This window comes from Eschscholzia californica, unplaced genomic scaffold (genome assembly GCF_041429995.1).
Source record: "Eschscholzia californica isolate CP2 unplaced genomic scaffold, dmEscCali1.0.p SCAF_6, whole genome shotgun sequence".
In the NCBI taxonomy this organism is placed as follows: domain Eukaryota; kingdom Viridiplantae; phylum Streptophyta; class Magnoliopsida; order Ranunculales; family Papaveraceae; genus Eschscholzia; species Eschscholzia californica.
In genome coordinates this window covers 23,966,033-23,976,977 of record NW_028238483.1, presented here as the reverse complement: position 1 = coordinate 23,976,977, position 10,945 = coordinate 23,966,033, and the positions used below count along the sequence as shown (strand labels likewise).

The 10,945-nt window shown below is 37.8% G+C and overlaps 1 non-coding gene across 1 annotated transcript; it reads right to left on the bottom strand.

The window, feature by feature from the left end:
* Positions 1-9,116: 9,116 nt before the first annotated feature.
* TRNAL-AAG (transfer RNA leucine (anticodon AAG)) lies at positions 9,117-9,197 on the bottom strand. Its single transcript has one exon. It is a non-coding gene; the product is annotated as a tRNA-Leu (tRNA).
* Between the last annotated feature and the right edge of the window lie 1,748 nt (positions 9,198-10,945).

Genomic DNA, 10,945 nt, shown 5'->3' with positions numbered 1-10,945 from the left:
TGGTTTGATTAAGAGTTGTTTTTAAGTTTGGAAACTTTTGAAAAACAAAATTTTGGAATTTTAGAATTTTAGAAGTGTTCTAAAAAGAGTAGTTTTGACTTTAGGAAGCTCTCAAAACAAATTTGGAAAAATTTAAAAGTTTCTAAAAGTTTTAAAAAATTTTTAGAAGTGTTCTAAAAGGAATTTCAAAAATTTAAGAAAAGTTTTAAAAATTGGAAAATAGCAACTTAGAGTTGCATAAGAAAAAAAAAAAAAAAATTTCTTTTTGGAAACTAAGGTTTTGAAAAACCCTAGTGTCCGGCCAGGAAGCTTCCTGGCCGGACCAGAAGCTCCTGGATGCGTCCTCTGGACGCGTCCAGAGCAGCTGCTGAGACGCGTCTTGAAGACGCGACCAGCAGCTGCGACAGAAGCTTCTGGACGCGTCTTTGAGACGCTTCCAGAGCAGCTACTAAGGACGCGTCTTGAAGACGCGACCAGCAGCTGCGAAGGAGCTTCCTGGACGCGTCTAGGACGCGTCCAGAGCACTCGACTCTGGGAGGTTCTGGGTGTCTCGGACTAGTCCGAGACACCTAGTGCTGGTCCGGTCCAGTACCAGACACGTCTAGGACGCGTCTGGTACATGGACTAGCGTCCTGGCTCCGGCCAGGACGAGACCAGGCCTTGATAGGCCTCGGCCAGGACATGCCGGCCCTATGGGCCGTGGTATGTCCGGACCTTGTCCGAGCCCTTATTTGGGCTTGGGTCGGGACTTGTCTAGGACTTGACCCGGGCTTTTTCGAGGATTTTCGGACCACGAAAATGGATCATCATTCGAGTGGGAGTTTTTGCCAAAAAAATTTCCGATTCCAACCAAATAATTCCAAAATCAATCCGGGCCATCCAATAGCCCAAAACGGATTTCTCTTTAAATTGATTTATGAAATCATTAAGAATCGAACCAATATTTTTTCCGAAATTGACCCGGGCTTTCTCGAGCCCAAAACGGAGTTTTTCTTAAAGATGAGTTTAGAAATCATAAAAGATAAAACCGGAAAGCACCATTAGTAGAATTCTTCGAATTTAGACTTAAGGTCCGTAATGTGACATGTGATGTCAACAAAAGTATCTCCCAAGATAATCATGCATATATAATTCTTAGCCTTGATATATTATATGATTGCATGTGATGTGAATGTGGGAAACTAGTATGGCCATAGATTTATTTCTTTATTCTTGTTTTAAGCACGGATGGGTGCATGCTTTGTAATTAATTTTAATTTCAAGTTTATACGATCTGCGAATCGTTAGAGTCTTGTAATTAGAGTTTAGGGTCTATGAGTCCATTGAAGAAACTCGAGGATGAAATCCAAAGGCGAGTGGGAGAAATCAATGGAGGTTCAAAGATGGCGATCTAAGACGAACCAAAAGGCGAAACAAGAAGAAAACCAAGGGTGATTAGATCTTCTAGGTTAGGGGCCATACTAGGATCCATGTCTGCTTGATTTACTTTCTCGCGCGCATTTACTTACTTATTTACGCTTTATGTCGTGGATGTTAGTTAGGCTAAATAGTTCACTATAACAAACGTCAGACTAGCGTAAAAGTCCCCAAAACGTAATCTTGAGTAATCGCCTATCCAGATTAAGACACTCGTTGCGCCCTTGTTCGAGGAAGGTGGGTCGGCCTTCGCAGAGTACCTCCTCTACCTTGGGACAATGCGGGTAGGTCTATAGAAGAGGCCTACACGTCTAAATGGTTCTACTCAACGAGATCAGCAAGAGAGTCTTGGATACTCGAGGCAAAAGGATAGATTAGTCATTTATTAATGAAATCTATCAACCAAGAGTCATAAGGTATGATCAGTGAAGTAGTTCACTCACCCGGAACGACGGAGTCAAAGGGTAGGGCCTTCGTCCGCTTTACTCCGAAGAACTGGGGTCTTGGAATCACTTATTCAATCGGGGACGATTTTTATTGAATAATGTGGGAAAACTAATGTTTTTCAAAAACGATAACGAGTTTTAAAACTTTGCCATTTCTTTATGTAGTTTTAAGATGACACAAACGATTTCAACATTGAATCACACCTAAGGGAGGTGCTGATCCACTTCCTAGAATGGAAGAATGAATCCGAGAATAATTCTCAGATTCAAAAGGAAGGTCACTAGAATACCCAATCCCAATGTTGACTCATACAAGAGAAGGTCAAAAGCCATTTGCAAGCAATCGTATAACATTCTCTTTGGAAGAATAATGAATGCTAGCATAACCATTAAGACAAACTGAGGAAGAATTTCCCACAGAAGTCATAAATGGAGAGGTACGAGACCTCCAAGGCAATCTGAAAGTCATCCTAACGGAAGACAACAGAATACATCTATCACCCAATTCAATATTGATTGAACAAAGATAGATAAGACCTTAGATGAGTCACTCAGGTTGTTACAAACAAACTGAGCAGAACATACGGGAATATCCAGTCTAAGAAAGGTTCTTGAGATTTGGTACAAAGAATCTAAGAAATAGATTCAAAAGGGCAAAAGGATCAGTCAAGTGAGACAAACATTTGATCAAAGAAAAGCAGCTACCGAGTACATGATCAAGAGTATTTCTCATTACTGTGAATGTTTCTGAACAATGGCTAGACCATTTAAAAGGAAACTACCTTTAGCACCTAGAGGACAAAAGAAATGGAATTATGAATTCCGATTCCGTATCCTTGTTAACAAAGTTAAAAACAAGTATCGTAAAATTCCTTCATCAGGTATTTAAGACCAGATGAGCGGCTCAGTGGGAGCTCAAGGAAATCACATACTTGACTAAAAGAAGTAAAGATCCAAGAGGGAGCAGAAGCAGTAATGCTAGGGATGCTGAAAGGGATCGAAGTCTTCTTTTAGACACTGATCTAGCTTAGAACTTAATAGTGATTATTTTGTTCTTCTAGAAACGTCCGATGTTTTAAACCAGTGATAAAATTAACTGAAGGTTAACATTGATAATGGCTAAAATCAAGAGATTCAAACTCATTAAACTTCAGCATTGTCAATTGGGTCTTAAGGACTAATTGACAAAGTCACCCTTTTCAAAAGGCATAAAGACTAGTAATCTATTAGGACTCATACGGTGTTATGCAGACCTATAAGTTTACTTGCAGAAGCTAACGAGAGAAACTTCAAATACATACTCTGACAACTTCATGAAGTATGGAAACGTACAAATCATAAAGTATAAGTCAGAATGTTTGAAAGGTTCAAACAAAGTACAAACCGAAGTAAAGAATCACTTTGACAAGATAGTGAAAACTTGAGTCAAACACATGATAACCATCAAAGGAGTTGAGAAACAGTTTCCCAACTCTGCTCCATGGAACACATCCGACGGATGGTGGATTCAGTGGGAGCAATCGAACATTGCTATGCATAATTCGATCAAAGATGGGTTTAAGCCAGTCTTCCAAATATCTTGGGATATATTCTAGACACGATTATTTTCACACTTAACCTACTCCGTCTAAGGCTAAAACTTGTAACAACGTTACTAAACTTAGCTAATATCTGACGCAATTTCTTTTTAAAAGAAATTTGGGCTTCTTCCATAACCAATCAAGAGAACAAAGTGTTTGTTGCTCATGATAGTATTCTTCTAATAATTAGCACACCTAGTAGTCTGGGAGAAAACACTGATTATTACAAGAATAAGTGGGAGAAAAGTACAAGTCGATTTAATTCGATCATGAGAAAAATCATGAAGGGTCATGAAGAACAATCATGAAACTTGTACAAGTCGATTAAATTCGACCAAGAGCAACAAACTGCGACTCCTCGGAAAAGGAAAGGTTAAAGACATGATCTTATAAACCCACCGCACAAAAGCGAATGTCATTCGCCGGAGAACTCTCAAAACAAGTGAAAGTGTCTCTAAAGGAATATCTTAAAGTAATTGAGAAAATTCCAAATTGTTGTTCAAAAGCCCTAAAAGGTCAAATCTCAAAGACACAGAAAATAAAGGTTATTTCTGAAGAGATAAAAAACCTGCGCAGAAACGAAAACTGACTCTAGATTTTGGCTAGAACCCAAAATCATCGTGGAATCCATATCTCGTCAAGACATGAAGCTTGATAATTTAAGTCAACAAAAGACCTAAATTGGTTTTCCAAAATAGAAAACTGAGAAGGATGGAAACATTCGTGTTTCCCGAAACGAGACAAGAAGAATAAAGATTCTTCCAATCAAGTTATGTCCACAAGCATGCTTCAGAAATCTATCGACGGATTAAAAGCATGCAAGAGTTAGAATCTTCGATTCAAAAGGCAATCAGAGAAATTTGATTCCTGGAGAATGAAGAAAATCTTGAATCACGAGTTTCAAGAAGGTAAGTGGGAGTAAACAAACCTTCCGGGTCCGTATGCAGAGTACATACAAAAGATTGAGTACGACATAAGGTGTTGTATAACAGTAACGAACTGACTCAATAAAGGACCACACACAAAAGGATAAAATGCCATTTTGGGCATCTGAAGATCTATAAGCATAGATCAAAAGGATGATAGGATTAGAGAGACTCAGTACGCTGAGATGCTTGAGATCCGAAACAGAAAATCTAAGACTTGGAAAGTCTAAAAGAATTTCGACCCAAAAACTCATGACAGAGGGCGTTGCAAAACTCGGAGTCTAAAAGACACCGATGAGCTAGCACGCATGAGAGAGACATTTATGTTCGAAAACATAAAGTCAATCATGTTGGACATGATTAGCATTTAAACATCCGAATTCGGATTGGAAAACCGAAACACTACTTAGTACATCCTAGAAGGCTAAAGGATGAAGTAGTACAAAGTTGAACATGTCATCGTAGCAAACTTCCAGACATGGAAGGAAAGTAGGCTAAAAGTGTTTTAAGCCGGGAACTGTTGCAAATACTACACAAAGAATAAAAGGCCTTAACTCTAGTAAAGATTACTAGATATTATCAAGGTTGAAGATAGTAATCTTCAAATTAATTGATAATAAGCAAAGTTTAAAACCGACTACCACGGTAGTCAAACTAAACTGTCACCTAAGACATAGTATGAGATTCATACACAGTCTAAGGCATGAGGTGTAATTTTAAACCTCGACAAGTAAAACTGAGTGGGTAAAAGGAGTTTTACGGAAGAGGCTCAGATTTACAACTCTCGTTATCAGAAATAATAAGAATTATTTCACCAGTCGTCTAAACTTGGTTTAGTGTTTAAACGACAGTCCATAGATAATAAAACGTTCCGAATAGGTTTGTCAGATACGTGATCTGATGAATGAAACCCTATTAAGTGAACTTGGAATATTTATTATCAAAAATCCCTGGTCCAGATCATTGCATGGACAACAATGACTCACGAAGACTAGCACGGGAGTCGATGGGTTAGCGCAGTTTCATGGGCTATAGGAATAGTATATTATATTCGACTACGTGGGTGTATAAAAGGTTTATACACTGGATAACCCTCAAATGAGAAGTACATCACTCGTGATGAACGTCAATACTTCTCATAAAGACAATTGGAGAGATTCCTCAAAACATGAGTGCTCCACTCATCTTATGTAAGGAATGCCCGACTTTGGTTTCGTTAAACGCCGCGCCGTAAAAGGAGGTTATAAAGACGGATACTGGGAAGGACAGGATAGACATGAAGTTAAGTGGGAGCGCAAGAATGGATTGTGTCACCCTAATCACATTAGGTACAAAGTGTCTCAAGGCCACTTGATGAGTAGCAACTGAAAATGCGTGGCCGCGCTCAAACGGATTAAAAGTTAATCGTTTGTCTTTTACAGTTGTACTCAGATATCAAGAAAGTCTGAATGATGTGACGTATCAGATGGGATACTAAATTGACACGGGAATCGAGGCATTGCACTTGTTCTAAGTCCAAGTGGGAGTCTGAAGGAGTTGAAGGAGATGTCCTTCGACCAAGGTGACAATGCGAACAATTTGTCGGATAGGACAATTGATGTGGAAGATCATCAAGTCCGATTGATTTAGGGATCGTAGAGTTGTAGCTAGAGACCAACTACGATCGTTGAATTACGAAGTAATTCGCGGCTAACTTCGATCGGATCCTACAACGGGTTACACATAAGAGTGACAAATTGATCTAGGATATGACTAGTGGGAGTGAGATATAATCATGGGAGTGTCCCATAAACATATCTCATAGGCCTAAAAAGGAATTAGGCAAAGATAGTACAAAAGGGCCAAAAACAGGGTTTTTGGGCCTAGACCGGTTCGGGTACTTCTAGGACTCGGATTGGGCTGAATTTTGGAGGGTTAGTTGCTGATATAATAAACATTATATCTGCCAATTTTCGTGGTGTTTGGACACCTCCTCCTTAGGGAATTGAGAAAATACCAATAGTTGCTATTTTCGACTATTTCCCTAAATCTTATTCTAAAGGGTGTTTTGGGAAACCTAAAAGGAGGTGGATTCTTATTAGGGTTCTATATAAACACTCTTAGGGCAGAGAATAAGGTGTGGAATTTCTCTCTAAGCTTTCTTACTCTACCACATCAAGTAGAGAGGAGAAAGTGAGCTAATTCCCATTAACTATCTATCTAGTCAAGAAGAAAGGAGTTCTTCTTTTCCAACCACCATTGGTGTGCTAGCTATACAACAAGGTGGGAGATCAAATTGATTGCTCGTGTCCCAAGTAGAGGAGCTACACTTGAAGCTCTTGGTCTTCTTCAATCAATTCAACTAGTTCGAGGGAAAAGCGATTAAGGTAATCTACTATCTCCATTAGATTAATTACTAGTTTTGCATGTGATCCTGGGAATACTAGTGTAGACATTAGATGTCATATTTCCGCTATAAACACTAGTAGAAGGGTGTAAATCCCTACACATACCCCGTACGAACAATGGCCCAGGTAGAACCGGTCCTACCCGGGCTGGTCTTGTGGTTCTGACCCGTCAGGCTTTTGAGACGGGTCGGTTTATCTGCCCTGGCCCATCTCAACGGTCAAATTTCCATTTTTCCATTTTTTTTTGTTATTTGAGCCAAACGGCTTGTTGTGGGAGGAGGTTACCCCTTTTGCCCCCAACTCCCAAATAGTCGTTTTTCTCGTTGTTGTTGTTATTATATTTTCATCTTTTAAAACTCTTCTTCTCCGTAATCATTCAAAATTTCGAGTAATCTAGACATCTAGTATTGGTTCAATTATTCTTGGTAATGCTAGCGTTAATACAAGTGCAATGTCTTTATTTCAAACTCGGCATGTTAATGAATCTTTCGGTTAAAAAATTATGCGTATGTACCGATGCCTTATGTTACAATGTCGGTTTCATCTTTCCGACAATTTTGAGTATAGAACGGTTTAGTCTTACTGAAGAAAACTAATCAAAATTATATTCCAATGTTCCTCTCTAATATATGTCGGCGTGAGTGCGTGGTTGTACTAATACCTTATGTTTTCATCTTTTGATGGTTTGAGTATAAAATCGATTGGGTTATTTAGTAAAGACCTCCCAGTTATTTAGCTATATTAGGGAACCACCCCAAAACGATTATGCTTTAGGGGTTACCCCCCCATTCTCTATTTTTCCGTCAAAAGCCCGTTATGTTGCAAGCGTGCGAGTCACGTGTGTTTCTTTTGACGATTTTGCCCTCCCCAGTTACCGTTTGAAATATATACCAAAACCACCCCTCTATTTCCCAATGGTCGTATGAATCCTTCTTTTTATATAAACCCATCTTTTGGTTGTGTTTTAAAACGATTTCTTACCCCAAATCAATCAAAGACAGTGGTACAACGATTGGGAGGAGGTGTTAAAAGGGAAGAAACAAACCAGGTAAGCCATTACTGGTCTTCATCAGCAGAACTGTAATGAGGATCATTCCCTCAATAGTTGATTTACAGTGGGGGTCCTTCACTAAATGTCATATTATTCATGTTTTTACAGGAAATGAGCTGCCAAATTTGTGAGGTCAAAGCACATGAAGCCTTCAATTGTCCATTTATGTACTCAACATGTACAAATGCAAAATGTGATGGCATTCGAAAAATTTTCGAATCAACTAATACTCTAAAACATGGATTGAAATCAGGGAAAGCACTAAACAGTAACTACTAAAATCCTTAAACCCTCTATTAATGGATTCAAGTTGTAAAAACCTAAATGGTAAACAAAAATCGTAATGTCAACTCATACAAGAACACAGTAATTAGGGGTAACAACATGGTAACTAATCTGTGAAGTATGTTCATCAGGAATCGAATGAAACAAAAAACGAAATTCAGGTTTAGATACTTACAACCCACTTCCAGATGAACCTTCTGTCATTAGAGGGAGAAATCAGAGTTGAATACTTGCAAACCCCTTTGAATCTCCTTCGATTTCTGGTTGCAATCGAAAAAAAAAAAAACTAGGGTTTCCACGTTTGGGACGACTCAGAAACCCTTCTCTCTCCTTTCCCGCGTTTTCACCCAAAAATGGGTAGTTGAGGGAGACTTAAATGATATTAAAAAAATAGAAAACTCGGAACGTTGATTTGGATGGAGGGTAAGATCGTCAAAAGAAACACACGTGACTCGCACGCTTGCAACATAACGGGCTTTTGACGAAAAAATAGAGAATGGGGGGTAACCCCTAAAACATAATCGTTTTGGGGGTGGTTCCCTAGTATAGCTAAATAACTGGGGGGGTCTTTACTAAATAACCCAAATCGATTTTATCTTACCGAAAGAAACTGGTTAAGATATCTAACCAAAATGTGAGTAAATATAATAAGTGAGTGTTTGGGTAAAAATAGTTATATGTGGTGAGTGTGCATAATCATGAGCTTATCGAGTAAAAACGACAAGAGTATATAACATTTTCCCCTCAATATAGAGGAAGGTTTTTCTTTTTTGTTGAGAACTATAGATGAAGGTTTTGGGCTCCCTTTTTGTGACTTAATTGGCTGTAGTTCTACTTCATAGATAATGATGTCTTGGACAAAATAGATTTCCACGGCAGAAATTTACCCAGCCAACAACAAATTGTTTTTTTATCATAAAAAAAAAACAACAACAAATTGTTTGAATCATTAGTTCATTACCTCAACTTATGTCAAAATTGACAATGAATAAGTTAGAGAGAAGGTGAAAAAATAAAAGAGATATTGTTGAGAGTGGGATTTGAACCCACGCCCTTTCGGACCAGAACCTTAATCTGGCGCCTTAGACCAACTCGGCCATCTCAACTTGTTGATCTAACAAAACCTAATAATGTATATTCAGAAAGGGAAGATCATCATAAAAGCTCAAGTTCAAATTTAAACGGAATATTAATTTGGTTTCAGTCTGAGTTGATTTTTTCGTGACTACCCATCTTATATGTTGAGGTTTTATATGCACCTAGGCAGGCTTACGTTTTATATTTCTACAACCCTTAATTTATGCTAATATAAATAAATAAATAAATTAGAAGAATAATATTTAGAATTTTTACTTTATTGAGTTTTTTGCTTATGTCAATTGCATAATTATCACATGGCCTAGTAAATATAAAATTGTTGGTCTGTATCAACTTGACAATATATAAATAATCATGGTAATTGCTCATCAACACCAACACGAGGAGTCGACGAACTTAAGATGTGCCATCCGAATATTAAAATTCAAATCCCAAAAGATGTTGACATGTAATCTCTGACATTTTTCTGAAACTCCGAGACATGTATGTCGAAGACTTCACGGCTAACCACATGGTTCTTTTCCTACTTATAATGCATCACTATCTTGAAAATGATAGTTAACAAATTATAAAGGTTGTTGACTTGTTATGAGCACGGAAGACTTCGTTATAAACGAGTCTTTTGCAAGTACTTGGGGTGTACCAACAGTGATAGATCTACTTACTCTGAAAATTTAGATGTCGATATAGTGACGGTGGAAAGTGGAACCCATGATTAGTGATTTTGTGCTTGTACTTAGTAAGAATATAAACAACTGTTTGCAAGACAGTTTGTATTTCCTTTGAGGGAAGGGGGCCTTTAACATGTTGATTGTATACGATAATTATGAGCCTATGTTCCATTGTACTTGTGCAATCATTGTTCCAAAAAACATATTCGCAAAAAACTAGTCAATTTAGACTCAAGTGACGATATGATCATATGATAGAGTGGAGATTTGAGAGAAAGAGAGATGTAATAGTTTAGAAAATCATCAATATGAGAAGATGTATAGACCACTCTATGAATAGTTGCATTATTATGTTGTTCACGTGCAAAGAAATACAAGAGAATCCAAATATCAAGTAAAAGAAAGTTTGTGAAATTAAGTGTTTTATAAGAACTCTATACGGACTTCTAGCCCGTACACCATCAAGTTAACTGAAGTTTGTTACTTCATAATATTCAGAGGATCGAGAGATGGACTGACTGATGGTGGTGGTGTGTGGTGATGGTAGTCGATAGTGGTGTTGGTGCTTTGAATTATAGCGGTGGTTATTGTAGGGAATTCCTAAACTAAACTCCCCTAAAATAACTGTCTCCATCAAATCGCAGAAATCTCATCACCTCATCTCTTTAAAACTAGCGTGCTCGTGTATCAAGTTTCTTTCGGTCACAACTATTTTCTGTCTTAAAACGAGCAAGGTCTCGTAGAACCATTAGATATCGATCTTACTTAGCTTCTGCTTTCATTATTCGTATTTATTTAAAATATAGGAAAAAAGGAAATCGATTCAGGATTCTAGGAAGACCATCTCTTGACATTCTAACATGGGTTCATATGTTTATTTTAAGTAATTAGCTTTATAACTCAAAAGGGTAAAATATTATTTTAGCAAATCAAAGTGATTATTTTATTAAATAACTAGATTTCCAAGTTATTCGCTCTGATAAAGAATCATTCAACTTGTTATAAAATAATGATTAATAGCCCATAGTTTTTTCATCCAAACTTGGGGGAACTCAGCCCTCACAATCACTTTTCTTTTTTCTATA